This window comes from Bos taurus, chromosome 26 (assembly GCF_002263795.3).
Source record: "Bos taurus isolate L1 Dominette 01449 registration number 42190680 breed Hereford chromosome 26, ARS-UCD2.0, whole genome shotgun sequence".
Classification (NCBI taxonomy): Eukaryota; Metazoa; Chordata; class Mammalia; order Artiodactyla; family Bovidae; genus Bos; species Bos taurus.
The window spans coordinates 245,161-269,427 of record NC_037353.1 but is presented as its reverse complement, the minus strand read 5'-3'; the positions used below and the strand labels follow the sequence as shown (position 1 = coordinate 269,427).

The 24,267-nt window shown below is 37.7% G+C and overlaps 3 pseudogenes; all 3 read right to left on the bottom strand.

The window, feature by feature from the left end:
* On the bottom strand, nucleotides 4,386–5,352 carry OR8U9BP (olfactory receptor family 8 subfamily U member 9B, pseudogene; annotated as a pseudogene).
* On the bottom strand, nucleotides 22,526–23,136 carry OR8J24P (olfactory receptor family 8 subfamily J member 24, pseudogene; annotated as a pseudogene).
* OR8J25P (olfactory receptor family 8 subfamily J member 25, pseudogene) lies at nucleotides 23,617–24,040 on the bottom strand (annotated as a pseudogene).

Genomic DNA, 24,267 nt, shown 5'->3' with positions numbered 1-24,267 from the left:
TTTCCTTCATTGGAACAAATGGCAAAAACTTCCCACAGCTTACACCATCAAAACAGTAATAGCTTAAGACTTCAGTTTGATATTACCCAAGAAGCTGCCAGACAGATTGTTAAACAATGTCAAACATGTCCTCAATTTTTTAACGTCCCCCATTATAGAGTTAATCCTCAAAAATTGTTGCCAAACGATATATGGCAAATAGATGTTACCCATATTCCTAAATGTGGTAAACAAAAATTTGTTCATGTTACTATTGACACCTTCTCCAGTTTTTTACATGCCTCTCTACAATCCAGAAAAGCTAACAAACATTGTATAGCTCATTACATTAAATGTTTTGCTGTTATGGAAACCCCTAAGACCATAAAAACAGACAATGGTCCAGGATACATTGAAAAAAAATTTCAACTATTTTGTACACAATTGTCTATCTCACATAAAACAGGTATCCCTTATAATCCTCAAGGTCAAGGAATTATTAAATGGGCACATCAAACTCTCAAACATCAATTACAAAAACTAAAGAAGGGGGAATTGAATCCCAATACCCCCTCCAACTCTCTAAACCATGCTTTACTTGTTCTAATTTTTTTACAATTGAATATAAGTGGCCATTCAACAGCACAGCGATTTTGGAACTTTGATGCACAAACAATAAGACCTAAAGTCTTTTAGAAAGATCCACTTGTGGGAAAAATGGTATGGACCAGGTCCTGTACTAATCTGGGGACAAGGGCATGTTTGTGTTTTCCCACAGGATGCTGAAGCACCGCACTGGCTGCCAGAAAGGTTGGTACGCACGGCGGAGATGATCTCTAGTAAACCAGATGAGGAGATTGACGATTCAAGAACATGATGAATTACCATCTCAGCAACAACTTCAGACATTGATGCGAGAGGCACAAAATCATGTTGCTGTACAGGGTGATTCGATATCGCCTTTAAGCTTCCTGATAACCTTATTAATTATCTTAAATCAGATTAATACTGCAAATTCTGAAAAATATTCAAATGCTTACTGGGCTTATTTTCCTGACCCTCCCCTTCTCCAACCGGTGGACTGGGAGGGTCAGTCCATAACTGTTTTATTTCTTGCACCTTGTTTAATTAAAAAACTGATTGATAATCTATGGATGATAAAGGCTTCCATCTATTAAAATGCTCTGTGGTTAAAAGAACATAAGTGTGTGCCTATATAAAAAGAAAGGGGGAGATGCGGGGAGCTGCCCGTGAGAACGGGGTCCTTTGTCTGAAGGACACAGCTCTGGGAGCTGCCTCAGTCCTTGAGGGTTTGCTTGCAAACATAGCTGTCTGTCCCGCCACCCCAGAGATTAGGCGCTTATTTACTGCAGACACCTGGAGTTCTGTGCAAACTTCTCATGCACAGAGAAATGTTATCTGGTGTAAGAAATAATAACAGGGTGCCATTCCCATGCTCTCAAGATTTCTTGTGACTGTTTGTAAGATGTATAGGTCAACCAAGAAAAAATGTCAACCGTCTTGTCTTTCTCACGCTCTCCTGTATAAATATAAGATGCTGAATAAAGTCGGTGTCAGACCGCTCCCCTTTGTGGAGACGTGTCTGAACCTCTCGACCCCATCTTTGTTGTAGTCTCTTGCTGTAGTTTCCTTTCTCAGCCCCGCCATGCATGTTCTCGGGACCTGATCGACTTTGCTGGCTGGCACCGGCATTTTCTAAAACCAGCTTGAACATCTGGAAGTTCACGGTTCATGTATTGGTGAAGTCTGGCTTGGAGAATTTTGAGCATTACTTGACTAGCGTGTGAGATGAGTGCAATTGTTCATAGTATCACATTATTTTTGGTACTATGACATTTAGAAAAGAACTTTATCTATAGTTGATCTCATCACAATAGATTTAGTATTTGTTATTAGTTTCACTTTCACACTGTTGAAGAGATGGCGGCATACTTAAGTTTCTGAGATGTTTTGACTCCTAAAAGGTCAGACCTAGCATTCAGATTCGGGCTTTTAGACACCAGGGAATCTATGATCTTTAATTGAAGAGGTGTGTCATGGTAAAAACTGCATCTTGCCAAGACAGGACGGTGTGAATTCAAAGACATTAATGACAGGTTTTGAGGATATGTAACACTGAAATGTTCAAATAGTAGGTAAATATGTTCAAAGAAAAGACAAATAAAAACTTTAGAGAACGGTGGATTAAGTCAACCCTGTATCTCTGTGATTCACCAAAATATATACTGTATTTCCTTTCCATGGTTATGTTTAAATGGCATACACACACACACACACACGCACACACATAGACTTCTTCACAGGTGGCCCTACTGATAAAGAATATGCCTGCTAATTCAGGAGATGGAGGAAATACAGATTCGATTACTTGGTCAGGAAGATCCACTGGAATAGGAAATGACAACCCACTCTAGTACTCTTGCCAGGACAGTTCCATGCACAGAGCAGCCTGGTTGGCTACTTTCTATTGGGTCACAAAGAGTTAGACAGAACTGAGTGCCTGAGTGTGTGCACACACACACACACACACACACACAAACACATTAATATATATTAAAATTTTATGCAAATTACAATCTCAAAACCATTTTCTGTGAAATTGAAACTGCAAAATTATCATTACGCTTATCTGAAATTATATATCCATATCTGTATATCTATATCTGTCTAGCTATCTATATCATAGTTATCTGTTGTATATGTTAATCTTCATTTATAAATTGACCTCTCAAGGTTAGTGTAGTTGAGACTAGAACTCAACTCTTTAGCAAGAGAGATCATATGCAAATGCTTATGATTTTATTATTACTCTTTTGTGTGTTCAATATTTTAGAAGACTTCACATTTTGTAATACTGTCCTTATTTAATTGACAAATAAGCTACAGGAAGACCACACACAGTTCAAGTCCATCCTTTGATTACAAGGCATGTGTTCTTTTCCAAGCTAGGCTGTATTGCCTAGTGTGTCATCATATTATAAGCTATACCTTATCCAGTGGTGACCAACTAACCTGAGATCTGCCCAGTATAGCTGCATAGGATCCTTGCTACTGGAAAATGATCTATGATGCTTCAATTATTTTATGTATATTAATTTAGAATATATGATACACCTGGGATTCTATTCTTGAGTTATACCTTTTTTAGATACTTTGAAAAAATATAACAAGGTCTCATAGGCTTTAAAAAATGGAGTTCACTTAAAAATTAGTCTTCAGAGATCAGACCAGATGCCAGGCCACGTTAAATCAGTGACTCAGGTAAACTTAGGATTTGGTATTATTCTCCTCAATAAAGACAATTTGAAAAAACAATAAAGACAATTTGTTAAATGTATAAATATGGAGTAGTTTTATTAATTCATTCATTAATTTAAAATTATTTTTATTGAAGTATACTTGATTTATGGAACAGTTTTATAAAGCTTCCCTTGTGGCTCAGCTGGTAAAGAATCTGCCCACAATGCAGGAGACCTAGGTTCAATCCCTGGGTTGGGAACATCCCCTGGAGAAGGGAAGGCTATCCACTCCAGAATTCTGGCCTGGAGAATTCCATGGACTGTATAGTCCATGGGGCCTCAAAGAGTTGGACACGACTGAGTGACCCTCACTTTCACTTTTCACTAATCAATGGAAAGTTTAAAGATAAAACTAATCTTTGTGAGAGTATTAAATAACTATGAGAAATCCCTCTACATTATGTTTTGAGGCTTCCCTGTAGCTCAGATAGTAAAGTGTCTGCTTGTAGTGTGGGAGACCTGGGTTCAATCCCTGGGTTGGGAAGATCCCCTGGAGAAGGAAATGACTACTCACTCCAGTACTCTTATCTGAAAAATTCCATGGACTGAGGAGCCTGATATGCTATAGTCCTTGAGGTCACAAAGAGTTGGACATGAGTGAGCGACTTCACTTTCACTTCACTTGATAATGTTATATTTTTCTGAGATACTAGCAAATCAGGGAAAGAAGTGCAATGTGCATCTTTGCTGTTCATATGGGATATGGTTAATGGAACTGGAGAATCCTGACCCAGGGATTTTGAAGTGGTGGAAAGGTGAAACCTTTGTCCTATATCTAGTTACATATCCAGATAATTGTTTGTTATGCAATTATTCATTTGAGAAATTTAAAAAAAGTGGTATAAATTCTTATGGAACAAAGAATTATTTTTTAATATAATTTCATTTGAAAATGAGAGAATTGGCAAAAATTCTAATGGACACTTTTATATCTGAAATCTCATTCTAATTGAAAATCTTTAGAAAATTTTATTACACAATGAACAGACATGTAGAAATCCAGTATTAAGAATAGGCATTTTGGTAGCTTAAGAGAAAAAAATCAGACTGTGAGGAAAATTCCATTTTTATTCATTCAAGTTACTTTCTTAATTTCATGAACATAAAAGCCTGGTTTCTATTCATGATAACTTTTTTCAGGGCATCTTTCACCTACTTATTCCTAAGGCTGTAGATTAAAGGGTTCAACATGGGAAAGATCACTGTATACAAGACAGAGGCCAAATTATCTGTGTCAATGGAATGATTAGAACTTGATTGTAAGTATATAAAGATGAGGGTCCCATAGAATATGGTGACTGCCAGCATGTGGGAACCACAGGTGGAAAAAGCCTTGCATCTGCCTTCAGTGGAGTGCATCTTCAGGATGGCAGAAATAATGTACATGTAGGAGACAAAGACAACCAGAAGGGAAAAAATGAACATGAGGCCAGCACAGGCAAAAATCCATAGCTACTTGGAGTGAGTGTCTGAGCAAGTGAGCCTGAGAAGAGGCATGTCATCACAATAGAAAGAAATGATTGATGATATTGGAATGGCAGTAGGAGAGGCAAAAGGTGAGGATGGTATGAAATAGAGCAACCAGGAATCTGTAGTTATAGGGGCCAGCTACAAGCTGAATGCAGATGCCTGGGGACATTACAACCATATAAAGGAGAGGGTTACAAATGGCCACATACCAGTCGTAGGCCATGGAAGCCAGTAGCAAACACTTGGCAGTCATGAAGGCCAGTCATGGGCCATGTGAAGCCCAGCTGGCACCACATCCATTGAAAGAGATAACATTTTGTTTGTACAAAAAATTCCCCAGCATTTTGGGTGTAATGACAGAAGAATAACAGAAATCAACAAAAGCCAAGTTATTAAGAAAGAAGTACATTGGTGTGTTGAGCCTTGAATCTGTTCTGATGACTAAGATCAGACCTAGGTTGCCTGCTATTGTGAAGAAGTAGATGGATAAGAACAGGACAAAGAGGGGCATCTTCAACTCCTGAGGATCTGTGAGGCCCACAGGAACAAATTCTGTTACCTGGATGCAATTTATCTGGATTATGTGTCTTTAGTATGTCTGGATGAAGAGACGATAATGAAATCCAACTTAATTAAATTCAAGTCTTATTATCCTTTAAAGCAATTGGTATTATCAACATGGAAATGATAACAGTAAAAGTGCTACCATCTTTGAGTCTGGCAATGGGATAAAGAGTAAATTGAGATATTTTATAGTCCAGGCATATTTCTCTCCCCCAAATCAAATGCATTTTATGAAATTAACAGCTGTAGATAGGATTCAGCCCACATTGAATCTGTGCTCAAAGCTAATATGTTATTTGGAGAAGGCAATGGCAACCCACTCTAGTACTCTTGCCTGAAAAATCCCATGGAAGGAGGAGCCTGGTAGGCTTCACTCCATGGAGTCGCGAAGAGTCAGACACGACTGAGCGACTTCACTTTCACGCATTGGAGGAGGAAATGGCAACCCACTCCAGTGTTCTTGCCTGGTGGGCTGCTGTCTATGGGATCTCACAGAGTCGAACACGACTGAAATGACTTAGCAGCAGCATTATGTTATTTAAAATTTAACGTTATTTTTTCAAAACATTAAAGCCATTGCTTTTATTAAAAATATTCTAACATTAATAATATAAAAGAAAATGAACCCCCTGCAGTGACATCATTCTGACAGACTTGCATATATAATACAAACTCCACATTCTGCAGTGCTGACAGAGCAATGAACAGTATGCTCTAACCATCTATTCTATAATCACTACTTATTGCAGAGAGGCCACCGTGGATTGCTCCATAATCTTTACAAATCTGTTAATGATGCAAATGCTGAAAATGGGCAACTTTATGAGACTATAACCCACATCATGGGTTGTTATTTTTTTTAATATAATATAATATAATATATATATATATTTTTTTGGCTGCTCTGGACTTCCTCAGTGCACTCAGGCATTCTCAGCTTTCAGTGACCAGGGCTACTCCTCTGTGTGGCACCCAGGCTTCTCATTTTGCTGGCTTTCCTTGTTGCAGAGCACAGGCTCAGTAGTTGTGTCACATGGGCTTAGTTGTCCCACAGCATGTGGGCTCTTCCTGGACCAGGTATCAAACAGGTCCAGGAATGTCCCCTGTATTGGCAGGTGAATTCTTAACCACTTAAATATGAGAGAAGTCCTACTTTGCTTCTTATATGCCCATTTTATATGCAGGGAAGAGACACTGAGAGACAAAGCAACTGAAGTATGCTCAGACAGCCTGTCTGTAGCACAGGGGGTTTCAAACTTGTGTTTTTTTGATGCAGGAGCTCACCCACTATTACATAACTAACAAGGACCTACCTTATAATGCAGGGTAGTCTACGCAATACTCCAAAATGGCCTATATAGAAAAGAATCTACAAAAGATTGAATATATGTATATGTATAACAGCGGAAATTACAATATTGTAAATCAATAAAAATTATACTCCAATAAAAATTAAAGAGTAAATGCAAAATTTCTATTTGATTTCACTTATTCTATCTATAAGAAAAAAAGTACAATGGAGTCTCAGTAATGAACAGTTGATTTTCTAATAAGAGACAACTGTTGAAAAGTGCCATTTCATTGAGATTTATGCCAAGCACAGCACAGCAGGAAGAACCCTGAATGAAACTGGGAGATCTTTATCTGAATGCTCTGTCACCCTCAAAATACATTAATTTTAGCACATCAAAAATTCAATTTGTTACTCATTTTCCTAATTTAAAGTGGTGCCTATTTTATCAAAATCAAAAATATTTTTTAAGTGTGCATGTGTGGGTGTTTCTACAACTTTCTATGGGAAGAGGATAATTTTTGATGGTATTGATCATTACATGAAGTGAGTCAGCAGAGTGTTTAAAAGCCTAGTTAGTGGTCCCACAAATAGATAAATTCCACTTTGAAATAGTTAAGCAAGTATTTGATTGGAAGTTTTGTTTACTATTTCCAAGACATCAGCTAAGACTTCACTGTTTAGCAGTTAGAAAGTGCTTCAGTATGCCATTGTATTTTATCTTAAAGGTAGAGCATGCATATATTTGACAATATATTTGAAATTATATTATATATTATCTTTTATGATCTATCCCATGATAGTTTATATCCATATTCCACTCACATCTCTTATGTTGCAGTCAACACACAGAATAATTATTTTTCAACCCTCAATTACAGTATGACTTTCCATTTTCCCCTACTTCTTATGTGTTTTATCCTATGCTTATCTCTACCAGGTGAATGATAATTAAACAGTTGGAAGAAAAGCTTCTATTTATTCTTCAAAGCCTATCAAAACTCAACCTTTCCTAAAAAGAGACTTCTTTAAATTCCAGTTCCTCTGTTACTTACCCGTTTTCATTTTTGTGTTCTGGAAACGTTTTATACATCATTTATTTACATATCATTTATGATTTCCATCTGTTTCCATATTTCTTCTTTTGATAGATTGTCAACTCCAGGGGTGGGAGCCATGAATTTTTAATTCATTTCTTAATATAGCCCCTTCTACATTCTTGGTGATAATGAATTAAATATTAATTTTTGTCATACTATTTCAATTTATGCCCCAATTCATAATTCATACTTTTATTTGTATCAAATATATTAAGGGTCACAATGATGATTTAATTTTAATGTGCTCATCTCTCATTCTGGGTAAAATGACTAGATTTGCTAAAATGGAAAAGAGACTTTTGACATAGTTTATAATCTAATCAGTTAAGTGCCTAACTTGTCTAAATGTTTGAATAGATTCTATCTCAGAGATTTCAAGTTTTTTTCACTCCTACCTACTAAAAATGCATTTTATATAATACCACATGTCTACATAACTGAAATAAGATTAGAGGGAATATTATTTTCCCTTGTTTTGAAAATGTCATCCAAAATATTTTATTCTAAAATATATTCTATTCCAATTCATTTTAAAACTGTTCATCTGTATCCCAATTTTTAAATATACTCTTTTAAACTATACCTGGGCAGATTGTGTTCCTATTTCTTCTCCAAATAAGTCTAGGCAGCAGCAAACTGAAAGGTTTTGTCACTGACATATCCTAAGGGATCTTTCATACTTAGAGCATGATGCAAGTAAAATAATCAGAAAGCTTAGAGCCCACACCCCAAAGGGATCCCAAGGCAGGCTGGAGATCAATTAGCATTATTATTCATTTTGAAGAACTTCAGGTCTACAATTTTGCCTATGATATTATTCCCCTAAGATTTTCTAGTTTTTAAATTGCTCTTAATTATTTGTTGTTTTAATTGTTATGTGGTTGTTTTTGTTCAACAAAAGGATTTAAATCTATCCTTGGAAGAAAGATAAAAAAATTACCTTGTGAACTTTATAACTACATCTCTTTCAAAGAAATAAATATATAGCTCCCCCAAGAATCTATTTCTGAACATCATTGCCCTATTCTTTGAAATGTTCATGAAGAGTTCATTTCCTCTTTAGGTTGTCTCTGTCCATCATTACTTGATTTCCTTGGTGACCTAGTTTAAAGAGCACTCTCCCAGAGAGCTTTCTTAGTTCTTCTGTGTCTACAACAATGTTGTACAGATAAAAGATGGCTTTAAAATTTATTTGGAAACAATGTGTCTGCTATAAATTGAATTATATCCTCCCCAAATTCATAGATGGAGGCCCCAAATCCGGTGTGATGATATTTGCAGATGGTCCTTAGGGAAGTAGTGTTAGATGCAATACTGAGAATGGAATCCTCATGATAGAATCAGTGACTTTATAAGGAGAGACACTAGCTTGCTCTCTCTCTATTTACATATAAACACACACAAACATCACACTGTCATACACACACAGAAGAGGCTATGTGAGCACAGTTAGATAGCAGCCATACACAATCCAGGAAGAGAGTTCCTACAAAGAGCCAAATTGGTCAAGACCTTGATCTTTGACTTACCAGTCTCCAAAATTATGAGAAAATGACTTTCTATTATGAAAAAACCACTGATTTTTTTATAGTATTTTGCTATGGTAGCTTGAATGGACAAAGACAGCATGTTTATGGAAACAGTAATTTTCTACAATGGAAAAGTTTTTGTTGGGTTGGTGGAAGGGAGTGATGAGGGAGAAAGGAATTATGGAATTATCTTTATTTTTCCAATATAGTGCAATTTCTGTTACCTTCTCAGTAATATACAGTGTCCAGCATTTAAGTGAGGATGCACCACATACTTTAATTATATCTTTCAGAGGTTTTGAATAGATAGGAGGTGAAAAACAAAACTTCAGTTATACATAGTGAACCTAAAAGACATAGATGAGAGGAACAGTAAGACATTTGATGCAAACCGTGATGTCCAAAGCAAGAAAAAGTTTGCATCCCTAAAGATTCTGGATTAATGATGGATACCCTCAGATAACCATTATATCTACTACTGTGGGCAGGAATCACTTAGAAGAAATGGAGTAGCCATCATGGTCAACAAAAGAGTCCAAAATGCAGTACTTGGATGCAATCTCAAAAATGACAGAATGATCTCTATTCGTTTCCCAGGTAAACCATTCAATATCACAGTAATCCAAGTCTATGCCCCAACCAGTAAAGCTGAAGAAGCTGAAGTTGAACGGTTCTATGAAGACCTACAAGACCTTTTAGAAATAACACCCAAAAAAAGATGTCCTTTTCATTATAGGGGACTGGAATGCAAAAGTAGGAAGTCAAGAAACTCCTGGGGTAACAGGCAAATTTGGCCTTGGAATACGGAATGAAGCAGGGCAAAGGCTAATAGAGTTTTGCCAAGAGAACACACTGGTTATAACAAACACCCGCTTCCAACAACACAAGAGAAGACTCTACACTTCGACATCACCAGATGGTGAACACCGAAATCAGACTGATTATATTCTTTGCAGCCAAAGATGGAGAAGCTCTATACAGTCAACAAAAACAAGACCAGGAGCTGACTGTGGCTCGGACCATGAACTCTCTATTGCCAAATTCAGACTTCAATTGAAGAAAGTAGGGAAAACCACTAGACCATTCAGGCATGACCTATATCAAATCCCTTATGATTATACACTGGAAGTGAGAAATAGATTTAAGGGACTAGATCTGATAGACAGAGTGCCTGAAGAACTATGGAATGAGGTTCATGACATTGTACAGGAGTCAGGGATCAAGACCATCTATCCCCATGTAAAAGAAATGCAAAAATGCCAAATGGCTGTCTGGGGAGGCTTTAGAAATAGCTGTGAAAAGAAGAGAAGTGAAAAGCAAAGGAGAAAAGGAAAGATATAAGCATCTGAATGCAGAGTTTCAAAGAATGGCAAGACGAGATAAGAAAGCCTTCCTCAGCGATCAATGCAAAGAAAGAGGAAAACAACAGAATGGGAAAGACTAGAGATCTCTTCAAGAAAATTAGAGATACAAAGACAACATTTCATGAAAAGATGGGCTCAATAAAGGACAGAAATGGTATGGCCCTAACAGAAGCAGAAGATATTAAGACGAGGTGGCAAGAATGCACAGAAGATTTTCATGACCAAGATAATCACGACGGTGTGATCACTCACCTACAGCTAGACATCCTGGAATGTGAAGTCAAGTGGGCCTTAGAAAGCATCACTATGAACAAAGCTAGTGGAGGTGATGGAATTCCAGTGGAGCTCTTTCGAATCCTGAAAGATGATGCTGTGAAAGTGCTGCACTCAATATGCCAGCAAATTTGGAAAACTCAGCAGTGGCCACAGGACTGGAAAAGGTCCATTTTCATTCCAATCCCAAAGTAAGGCAATGCCAAAGAATGCTCAAACTACCACACAATTGCACTCATCTCACACGCTAGTCAAGTAATGCTAAAAATTCTCCAAGCCAGGCTTCACCAATACGTGAACCGTGAACTTCCAGATGTTCAAGCTCGTTTTGGAAAAGGCAGAAGAACCAGAGATCAAATTTCCAACATCCACTGGATCATCGAAAAAGGAAGAGAGTGCTAGAAAATAATCTATTTCTGCTTTATTGACTATGCCAAAGCCTTTGACTGTGTGAGTCACAATAAACTGTGGAAAATTCTGAAAGAGATGGGAATACCAGACCACCTGACCTGACTCTTGAGAAATCTATATGCACGTCAGGAAGCAACAGTAGAACTCCACATAGAACAACAGACTGGTTCCAAATAGGAAAATGAGTTTTTCAAGGCTGTATATTGTCACCCTGCTTAGTCCAGCTCCAGCAACCAGGGATTCAACCTGAAAAGATGGACGGTGTTGGAGATGAGAAATGAGACAACCTCTCAGTTTTCTGCGGACTGCCTGTTTATTTCAAGTTCAAGATTATCTTTTATACTTTTACAAAAACATTAGGCCAGAGGTTTGACATTTTCAGTTCCCCCTCTCCCAGATTTATTATCTCCATAAATTGTTGCTCTTCAAAGAGAGTTCCTGCTTCAGTGATTCTCTCAGAATCAGCCTTATCATCTATTATCTACCTCCTCTAACATATCCTGTAGTTAACTTGTGGTTACATTGTAACTCATGCTACATTCCTCAGTTTACTACTTATCTTCTTAAATCCTGTTTGCCCCTAACATCCTGAGCTCACTATTTCTTAAAAAGGCTTCTAGCTATAGTGTCTCTAAAAATTCCTAACTTCTATAAGCTATACAAAATATGATAACTTTACAACATTCCTTAAATCTTTAACTTCTAACTATTTTAATTATTTCTATGCCCTAAATTCAGTAAACTCCTTTCCCATAAACATTTTCCTCACAAATAGGCTTCAGATAGCAATCTCTCCTATGGCCTCGAGCTGCGGCCTATGTGCTCATTCTGGAACACTCTTTTGTAAAAGTCCTTAAACAAATGTCAATGATTAACTTTATGAATTATTCTCTGAGCACAGCTACAGAAGGCTTTGTGCCTTCTCATGCTCCTCTCAAGAACAATAAGCACCTTAATATTCCTTTTCAGTCAACTCAGCCGAGGAGAGGAAAAGACAAGTCAGAATTACAAGGCCTAACTCCTTAATCCCAGGTCTGTGCCTGTGGAATGAGAAGAGGGGGCTGGGGGCTGTGTCTCCATTTTGTCAGTAATGCCTAACACGGCTCCCGACATATATGCAGAGTACATCATGAGAAACGCTTGGCTGGAAGAAGCACAAGCTGGACTCAAGATTGCCAGGAGAAATATCAATAACCTCAGATATGCCGATGACACCACCCTTATGGTAGAAAGTGAAGAGGAACTAAAAAGTCTCTTGATGAAAGTGAAAGAGGAGAGTGAAAATGTTGGCTTAAGCTCAACATTCAGAAAACTAAGATCATGGCATCTGGTCCCATAACTTCATGGGAAATAGATGGGGAAACAGTGGAAACAGTGGCTGACTTTATTTTGGGGGCCCCCAAATGATTGCAGATGGTGATTGCAGCCATGAAATTAAAAGGCTCTTACTCCTTGGAAGGAAAGTTATGACCAACCTAGATAGCATATTCAAAAGCAGAGACGTTACTTTACCAACAAACGTCTGTCTAGCAAGGCTATGGTTTTTCCAGTGGTCATGTATGGATGTGAGAATTGGACTGTGACAAATGCTGAGCGCCAGAGAATTGATGCTTTTGAACTGTAGTTTTGGAGAAGACTCTTGAGGGTCCCTTGGCCTGCAAGGAGATCCAACCAGTCCATACTTAAGGAGATTAGTCCTGGATGTTTTTTGGAATGACTGATGCTGAAGTGAAACTTCAATACTTTGGCCACCTGATGTGAGGAGTTGAGTCACTGGAAAAGACTCTGATGCTGGGAGGGATTGGGGGCAGGAGGATAAGGGGACGACAGAGGATGAGATGGCTGGATGGCATCACCGACTCGATGGACATGAGTTTGAGTGAACTCCGGGAGTTGGTGATGGACAGGGAGGCCTGGCATGCTGTGATTCATGGAGTCGCAAAGAGTTGGACACGACTGAGCGACTGAACTGAGCTGAACTAAACTGAACCAGATTGTTGTGCATATAGTTTGTGAGGACACATATTAGTCTGCTTTGTATATTGCACGGTAAAATTTACCATGTAGTTCTCTATGAAATCAATTTCCAGGAATAACTATGAGCTTTAATATAATGACTACAGTGGAGTGGCAGTGTTAGTATCTAACATTGTTTGTACATGATACATTAAAATAGTCGTTCAGCAAGCAGGAAAAGCAGCAAATCCTTGCATTTCAAAGCTTGACATAATTACAATTTGTCAGCATCAATCAGGATTATATGAATTATGCTTAGTAAATTACATAATTATTCTGTAACTATGCCATACTTAATTTTACTTTAAATGACAAACATAATACAGTTGTTCTGGTTTCATTTATGTTTTATTGTAAAATGGCTTGGCTTCTACTTCGTATAGGGATGATGGAAAATTAACTAAGTAGAAATCTTCTGTATAAATCCCACATAAAAATACATTAGGTTGAATTCAAATGACAATAAAAAGAGGTTATTAACCACAGCTTGTTAGTACTGGGTTTTTATAATGCTATTTCAACATTAGTTTTATATATATATATATCAACAAAGACTCTTCCCAGGAGAAGGTTTATCTTTATCTTTCCATTTCTTAAACTTTAGGAGAAAGAGTTCAGTTCAGTTGATCAAAGTTTTGGGGAGGAGAGAGTATTTGACTAGGAGGTACATTAAGGGAATTTTTAAGGTGAAGGAACTGTTTTGCTTGTTATCAGGGCTTCCCTGGTGGCTCAGAGGTTAAAGTGTCTGTCTGCAATGCGGGACACCTGGGTCCTATTCCTGGGTCAGGAAGATACCCTGGAGAAGGAAAAGGCAACCCACTCCAGTATTCTTGCCTGGAGAATCCCATGGATGGAGGAGCCTGGGGGGCTACAGTCCATGGAGTTGCAAAGAGTCGGACACAACTGAGCAACTTCACTAGAGGGTTGTTACTTGACTCTATACAATTGTCATAAATTCATAGAACTTTATATTGCAAAGATTAAATGACATATATAAATTTATAAAAAGTTAATGAGATTGTCAGCCAATGCCAGGAAGAAATGCACACAAATGTATTTGGCTGTATTATGAATGTATGACATAATCACACTCAAGAAGGGGGATTTATTGTCATGAGTAACTATGGAAAATAGCACTTTGATTAGACACTGTAAAATTACAGACAAAAGGAACTGAATATACACTTTGCATTCTGGTTTATAAATCTGTTTCTCATGGTGGTTCAAGTTAATTTTGTAAGTGCTATACTGGAGTTGAACAAGTAATCAAATGGCTTTTAAGTAGTAGAACTAGGTGTCTTACTGTTGGACAGAAACTTGATAAATAAGCTTGCAAATGAGATAAGCATGCGGTCATTAAAACTTTTGAGTAGTATGTAACCTGATATATTTTTAGAATAGTTGAATAAAGCTTTAGCCTTGCTTTCAGTGCATTCCACAATCAGATACATCTATTCAGTTCAGTTCAGTTCAGTCGCTCAATCGTGTCCGACTCTTTGCGACCCCATGAATCACAGCACGCCAGGCCTCCCTGTCCATCACCAACTCCCAGAGTTCACTCAAACTCATGTCCATCGAATCAGTGATGCCGACAGCCATCTCATCCTCTGTCTTCCCCTTTTCCTCCTGCCCCCAATCCCTCCCAGCATGAGTCTTTTCCAGTGAGTCAACTCTTCACATGAGGTGGCCAAAGTACTGGAGTTTCAGCTTTAGCATCATTCCCTCCAAAGAAATCCCAGGGCTGATCTCCTTCAGAATGGACTGGTTGGATCTCCTTGCAGTCCATATCATTTTTTTCTATTCATATCACCTTGGAACAAGCTTTTTGAACTCTAAATTTTCATCTCAGTCTTTCTGTTTACCTATTGATATTCAAAAGTATCAGTTGAACTAAGAGTAAACGATCTAGAAAATAACCATTTTATTCTTAGATGTTATTTTCTCTCTAAGATGCTACAGAGATTCTGAATTATCAAACCAGGAATCTAGTCCAATCCAAGGAGTGAGGTTGAGAAATAAAGGAAATACTAAAGGTTGTTGAGCTAGTTCATTCCTCTTTCCTAGATAGTATTTTCTGCTGTTGCTCTGGGCTTCTGTGATTTCTCAGGTGGTAAATAATCTGCCTGCAATGCAGGAGACTCAGATTTGATCCCTGGAAGATCCCCTGGAGAAGGAAATTGCTGTTTCTGTACTGAGTCCCACTCTGCTTTCAGGCTCCTTCCTCACGCACAGAGAAGGACTAGGTGTTGCCTGGTCTGCTATCTTGGGTTTCATTGTACAAATAGACACACATTGGATTAAGCAAAGAAATTCAGATTTCTGGTAACAGTCCTACAATTCTGAAGTCTTCAGCTGTGTTAGGATTATTCTAATGCTTACTGAGGGTATCTCCATTTTCAGTGTCAATTATTATCTCCTTAAATTCCAGATTTTTTACCTTGCCCGTTCTTTTTTAAAATTTGATTTTAATGTTCTGTTTTAAGAATATATAGCATGCAATATGTCCCATTAAGTGATTTTTAGGTCATTTGTACAGTATTGTTAATTACAGGTACTAAATTGTACAGTGGATCTCTATATCTTATTCATGTTACATAAATGAAACTATATTTGTTGATTAGCAATTCCCCATGTGACCCAATTTACAACCGGTTTTTATCCAAAAGAACTGCTATCAGTATCTTAAATAGATAGGGATACACTGCTGATTCTTACTTGGCAAAAAGTTGTCTCCAGTCATTTTTTAATATCTTGGTGCAACATTTTATATCCTTCCATTGAGAACCAATCCTTAGAGTAGACAGGATAGAAAAAGCATGTAGTGGGATGACTGATTTTTCAACCTTCAGTCCTGGTGATAGCAGTTAGGAGTTATGTGGAGTTCATGACTTTCTCATAACTCTTAATAAATCATTATACTTATTTGCCAGTCTACTCACTAAGCTTGTAAAATGTTTTCTGGGAAACAAACAAGTGCTAAGAAATGAGTAAGAGAAACAAATAACTAAAACTTTTCCAAGTTAATGCATGGGAGTTATTTTCATAGAGAAGAATATGCATATCCATATATTAAAATTACTTTTGGGCTTCCCTGGTGGTTGACCTGGTAAAGAATTAACCTGCAATATGGGAGACCTGGGTTCAATCCTTGGGTTAGGAAGATGACCTGGAGAAGGGAACAGCTACCCACTCCGTTAAACCCACAGTATTACGGCCTGGAGAATTCCATGGACTGTATAGTCCATGGGGTCACAAAGAGTCAGACGTGAATGAGAGACTTTCATTTCACTTCACTTCAGAGCCAATTGTAAAATAAATAAAATTATTTTAGGTATATACAATATTTCATGAATAATGCATAATTTAAATTATTATTTTTCAAATATTACATTGGGTATATTTATTTATAAAAAACAAATATTATATACAACATATGAAAAATTATCTGTTATTGATCTCAAATTTAAATGCCACTGAACAGCCTGTATTTTATCTGGAAATCCTAACATAAATGGATTCTCTTAGATTAAATTGGTGATGATTATTTTCCAGTACTTGTAACTTCTGCACTTGCAATATCCAAGTACCACTTTTGACTGTCACAAATTGAAGGATATATGACATGTAGTCCAGTGATAGGATTAATGCCTTAAAACTACCATCCTATTCCAGGGAAACCAGTTAATAAAGGAAATAATGACATTTTTGTGGTGTAAAGAATTCAAAGTGTCCTTAGTCAGAATCTAAGAATCAATGGAAATTACCAATACCCAAGTTGTTACCAAAATCAATAATTTTTATATACTCACCTTTATGAAGAATCAGATTTTCTGCTCTTATGTTCTTCTGATATTTCCTTGGGTAGGGAGAATATATGCTTTTTATCTTTCTTTGTAATGTCCCTGAGGAAGTAATATGGAATTTAAATCATCTAAGGGATTTAAAAAATAATTGCCTGTGATGCTTGCTAATTCTCCAGAATATTTTGCATATTCTCTAGGGGAAAAAATTGTAAGGAATAATTCAAGGAAAAAAAAGAAAGCAGCATAAATGATCTGTAGAGTTTCACGGACACCTACATGCCATAAAGTACTTACTCACAGAATCAGTGATTTAAATAACAATAAAACATTACAGTATGAGTTCCCTCGCAGCAAAACTGCAACAGTTTCAAAAGTCATGATAAAACTGTAAATGAATCACCTTCACTGCATAGAGTTTTTTTTTTCCTAAATTTGTTTTTCCAATAAAATAAGTAGTAGGCCCTAGGTTAAAAATATATCATTTGACCCTATATAGATATAGGTAATTACTATATAGTAATATAGATATTACTATCTCCATATCCAGAGGACACCAAGCTAAGACAAACTATATCACTTGATAAAAAACATGTAATTGAAGATTAGAAGGTTTGAAATTAAAACGTCATCTTTGAGTGATATACATACATTGACCTTTAATATGACAAACACATAATTCTTGCAGTACAATGTATTACGATAATAATAGTCTATCGTAGTGTTTTCTGAGTTATCTCATCATTCTTGCATAATGTTCAGCACAAATTCATAGACATTAAAATCTAACAGCAGATAATATATTCCCTCTCATAACATTTACCCATGATCTCTTCCTCTATTACTTCCTCAAGTAGAATTGAGGGGAATTCATATATAGGTAAGAATGGATCTAAAATGTAAAATAGGATATGTTTTAGTAAATGTGCCATTTGTACCTGATACCTAAATCAAGATATAGAAAATTATCAACAACAAAAAGGCTCCTGATATTTTAAATGCATCCAAAATATCTCTACACCCTAGGCTATTCGCATTATAATGCCCTGAACAACATCCTCCCACTTCCATTTACTGCTACTATAAGCTTATTTTCCCTGTTTCTGAATTTCATATAAGTGGGATCACACAATAAACAGTCTCAAATAAACTGTATTTCACTCAGCATAGTGATATTGAAATTTATCTGTGTTGTATTTATACAAATACATAATAACTGACTGCATGCATATACCCCATCTTTAACCAGTCTCTTATTGATGGATATTTGAAGTTTGGCTTGTTTTAATCAAGCTGGCTTTAGAAAAGGCAGAGGAACCAGAGATCAAATTGCCAACATCTGCTGGATCATTGAAAAAGCAAGAGAGTTCCAGAAAAACATCTAATTCTGCTTTATTGACCATGCCAAAACCTTTGACTGTGTGGGTCACAATAAACTGTGGAAGATTCTGAAAGAAATGGGAATACCAGACCACCTGACCTGCCTCTTGAGAAACCTCTATGCAGGTCAGAAAGCAACAGTTAGAAATGGACATGGAACAACAGACTGGTTCCAAACAGGAAAAGGAGTACGTCAGGCTGTATATTGTCACCCTGCTTATTCAACTTATATGCAGAGTACATCGTGAGAAATGCTGGGTTGGAGGAAGCATAAGATGGAATCAAGATTGCCAGGAGAAATATCAATAACCGCAGATATGCAATTGACACCGCCCTTTATGGCAGAAAGTGGAGAAGAACTAAAGTGCCTCTTGATAAAAGTGAAAGAGGAGAGTGAAAAAGTTGGCTTAACGCTCAACTTTCAGAAAACTAAGATCATGGCATCTGTTCTCATCACTTCATGGCAAATAGATGGGGAAACAGTGGAAATAGTGGCTGACTTTATTTTTTGGGGCTTCAAAATCACTGCAGACGGTGATTGCAGCCATGAAATTAAAAGATGCTTACTCCTGGAAGGAAAATTATGAACAACGTAGACAGCATATTAAAAAATGGAGACATTACTTTGCCAATGAAGGTCCGACTAGTCAAGGCTATGGTTTTTCCAGTAGTCATGTATGGATGTGATAGTTGGACTATAAAGAAAGCTGAGAACTGAAGAACTGATGCTCTTGAACTGTGGTATTGGAGAAGACTCTTGAGAATCCCTTGGACTGTAAGGAGATGCAACCAGTCCATCCTAAAGGAGATCAGTCCTGGGTGTTCATTGAAAGGACTGATGTTGAAGCTGAAACTCCAATACTTTGGCCACCTGATGAGAAGAGCTGATTTGAAAAGACTTTGATGCTGGGAAAGACTAAAGACAGGAAGAGAAGGGGAAAACAGAGGATGAGATGACTGGATGGCATCACCGATTCAATGGACATGAGTTTGGGTAAACTACGGGAGTTGGTGATGGACAGGGAGGCCTGGTGCGCTGCTGTTCATGGGGTCACAAAGAGTCGGACAACACTAAGTGACTGAACTGAACTGAATAAGTCTAGTATAAACACTCTTATGTAACTGTATGTGTGCATATATGTGGGGCTTCCTAGTGGGTAAAGAGCCCGCCTGCCAATCAAGGAGACATAAGAGATGAGATGCAGTTTCCATCCCTGAGTTGGAAAGATCCTCTGGAAGAGGGCATGGCAACCAACTCCAGTATTCTTCCCTGGTGAATTCCATGGACAGAGGAGTCCATAGTGTCGCAAAGAGTCAGGTGCAACTAAAGTGACTTAGCATGCATGTTTATAGATGTATTAATTTCCCTAGTAATAGGTCTATGAAGGAAATTGCTGGAACATAGATAATTATATATTTAACTTTATAACAAACTGCAGATTTCTAAACTAACTCTTGCATTTTCATTACCTAAATCCATGTAAGAGAATTCATACTTTCCCCACATATTTTTCAATATTTGAAGTAAAAAAAAAGATTTATTTATTGAAACTGGGATAAAAATAATCTCTTTGTCAGTTTATTTTCATTTACTTGATGATTAATAGTAGTGAACACTTTTCTACATACTTGTTCATTCATATATCTCCATCTTAAATGTCTAAATTTTGTTCATTTCAATTGAGATTTGCTTGGTTTTTAGAATTTTTATGTGCGATAGATAAAATTATTCTTTCAAATTTTATTCGAGAAGTTTTATATTTGATTTTTCTGTTTAGCACTTTGACCCATGATCTTGCAGTTTTACAAAAAAGAGTTTTGCTACAGTGAAGAAGGCAGAACAGTCTCTCCCAGCAAAGAGTTCCATGTGTACAAAACAGTTTGTGATGAAGAAGATGAAGTGGGTAGGAGAAGACATAAAGCTGAAAAAATCCCAACCTAAGGTACACAGACTAACACTGAAGACTGAGAAGGGATCAGGATAACACAGATTCACTCTCTTTTATCACTTCAATGATTACACCAATTTTCTTGAAAACATTGATGTTCAGGGGACATGGAGTCTATGTTGGACACAGGGACATCATACTGTGAGGGTTTCTAAATATTGTTATAATCTTAAAAGAGTTGATTATATTTGTTCTTTTCCTTTTACTTTAGAAAAAGTTAACAAAGTTTGTGTCAAACTATAAACCCTGTCTCATTGGTGGTTACATAAATATTTCTTTGTATTTTTAGCCTTGTCTTGGATTCCCAGGTGGCCTCGTGGTAAAGGATCCACCTGAAGGAGACACAGGAGACATGGGTTTTATCCCTGGGTCAGGAAAATCTACTGGAGGAAGAATAGCAACCCATTTGAATATTCTTGCCTGGAAAATTCAATGAACAGAAGAGCCTGGTGGGCTACAGTCCATGGGGTCTCAAAGTGTCAGACATGACTGAGCATATGCACACACACACACACACAGACACACACACACACACACACAGCCTTTCCTGGGATACTAAATCTCCACACCTAAATGCCTCAAGACCAGTGAATTGCACAGATTTTGTACAAATAATATGGATCTGATTTTCACTAGCTGTGTTTCCAATTCATCCCCAAAATTTCTGTGGCAGTTGTCTCAATTTTTTCCATTTTTATATTAGAAAAAAGGGCTTGTATTAAAAATTTCTGTTTGAAAGCTGTAGACTAGGACCTTTTCTAAAAACAGAAATTGTACAACGGGAAAATAACCCATTCATTTATCTTCTAATGTTGTTCAGACTATATGCCACACAATGGCAGCCTGTCTTCACCATCTCTTCAGTGACCTATAGAGTTTTAACATTGCATCACTAATTTGTCAGAAATATCTGCTGGGGTCCAGCCCCGGCTGATCCAGGGTATTCAAAGGAGAGACGGCGTAGGCAAAGATCAGGAAACAATTGCTTAATTAAACGTTAATTAAGGATATAAAGAGTAATAGAATGAGGATAGCTCAGTGAGGAAATTCAGTGGAGAAAAGAGGCTGAATAATTCAGCCAGAAGGTAAGAGAAAGAATGACATGGTGAGACCAAGTTTCAGTGAACAAGGCCCGTGCTTTATTTTCCAAAGTAGTTTTTATACCTTAAGTTATGCATAGAGCATAATGGGGGAAGGGGTAGAGTCATGCAGCAAGCCAGGCTTTCTTCCTGCAAACTTATCATATGCAAAAGCTTAGGTGATTTGCATCATCTTCTGGCCCGGAGGCCTGTTAACATTTTAAGACCCTTTCTTCAGAAAACTTATTTTTCTCTAAAGGTGATTGGTCAGGAGCCACCCTCCAAAAGCATTAGATAAAGTTGCATTCCTACAGAGCAAAGGTGTGGTGGGCTATAACAAGAAAAAGAATTAACTCAAGGGTCCCAGGTTACAAACATTAAAGCTACTACTTACACCAATTATATTAATCAATACACTGCCAGGGACACAGCAGGTAAGGGATATGGAAACTTAGCAGCAAACATTGGCCCAACAAGTGAAAATCCCTTCACCAATACAATTTCTAATCAATCTTTTAACTGCTCAAAAGAATCTGTGTTTAGACAGTTTAGAACATCTGCCTCTCACAGTTGGGAGGCTCTGAACAATCACATGTGGCCGAAAAACTTATTCAGGCAGGCTAGAGGATTTCCAAAGGAGTTTGTAGGTTAAACACTGTCACACCCAGGAATTATTAACTAGAGCTGTAAGCTAACTCATTTTTTCAGAGAGAGGTAGTGGGGGACAGCCCCCCGTAAAGTCGGAGGTGTAGGTGAAGGCACAAAGCAGAAAGTAGGCAGACTCTGGTTTTGGGTGTAAATGCTCGAGAATTTCCAGGGGGACTCCTGAAGCTCGATCCCGCCTTGCGTATGCCGAGCCTCCTTCCTCATGACCTTTGTCATGGGCGGAGTTCCTTACGCTGGCTCCCGGCAGTGATAGAATTCCAGTTGAGCTATTCCAGATCCTGAAAGATGATGCTGTGGAAAGTGCTGCACTCAATATGCAATATGCAATATGCACTCAATATGCAATATACCGGCTCCCGGCAAATATCCTCAAGGGAGCCTTCACGTCCTTGTTCCTCAGGCTGTAGATCATGGGATTCAGCATGGGGATCACCAATGTGCAAAACATGGAGGCCATTTTATCAGTATCCAGTGAATGGTTATTTTGAGGCTGCAAATACATGAAAAACAGAATTCCATAGAAGACTGACACAGCTGTCATATGTGAAGCACATGTGGAAAAGGCTCTTTTCCTTTCTCTGATGAACGTATCCTTAGAATGGACAAAATGATGTTGAAATAAGATGATACAACTACAGTTATGGAAAACATCAGGCTTGTAGATGCAGATATGAATACTAATATTTCTGGTAATGAAGTATCATAGCAAGACAATGCTAACAGGGGGACAGTAAAAATTATCAATCACATAGGAAGAACAATAAGACACAGAAAATACACAACATGAAACTACAACAGCTATAGAAAAGCTATAGAGGTACGTGAGGGAAAGAAGAAGACGGCAGGTCCGCCAACATACCACCATCGTGTAAAGCAGGGGATGACAAATGGCTGCATAGTGGTCATAGGCCATCACAGCTAAAATGAAATTTCAGCTACAATGAAAACCAAGTGTTGCGGTCTTTTACAGACTGGGACCTGGGGGCTGGAGTCAACAAAAAGAAAGAGAGAAAGAAAGAGCAATATCCTTCGGGTTATGTGGAAAGCCAATAAAGCCCATACACAGGGCTTGTACCACTCACGAAGGCACAGGGCCTCAAGGAGGTCTTGAAAGCCTGGGCAAGAAAGTGAGCTCAGTAGGCTTCCACACTCCGAAGAACTAGCCAGAGACAGAAAGAAGGACACGGGGGACCCAAGTCTCTAGTGGAACAAGGGTATTTTATTAGCAGAAATGCATGCTTATATATCTTTAGTAAAATGATTACTAAACCATGAAATTCTACCAGTTGCAACAAAATGGATAGTCTATTAAGTACAAGGTCGCTGAAGAGAGTCACTGAAGGGAGTCACTGAAAGGAATCCAAGCAGGTGCTCTTTCCCATTATCTCAGTCCTGAGAACTGTGTGCAGCTCTACTCATTCCTGTATTACAGGAATTGATAAGGAACAGAGAGTCCTTCAGAAATGGCACACAAAGGAAGAAAATGCAACATATTGGATCCCTTAAAGTTGAACATCCCCTGATAATCAAGAACCCTCCTAGTTGGGTGGCACATTCTTAGAAGGAGGTAGTACAGGTATGCATGTTTTTACTAAAAATTGATCAACACTTTAGGGGCAATGACAGTTGAATTTCCAGGACTGATGATAGCCAAGTGCCTGAGGAAGAAATACATGGGGGTCTGAAGTCGGGAGTCCATACTGATGAGGGTGATGATGCTTGGGTTCCCTGTCACAGTCAATCCATAGATGACCAGGAGGACAAAGAAGAGTGGGATCTGGAGGTTTGGACATTCTGAGACTCCTTTGAGGATAAACTCAGTTACTTGGGTAAAATTTAAATTAGCCATGTATGAGTTTGGAAAGTCATCTATATGGAAGAAAAAGAGACTTGGTTAGAAATTAAGGAACTATTTTCTAGGACTGTCAATAGATGGCAAAAGCATCCCTTGGATGAGATTTCCTCAAATAATTTATTGAACTCATGTTTCTATGTCTATTAAATCAAATTTGAAATCATCTATTAAAGAGAATATTTAAGTGTGGCAAATTAAACAGATGATCTAACATTATGAAT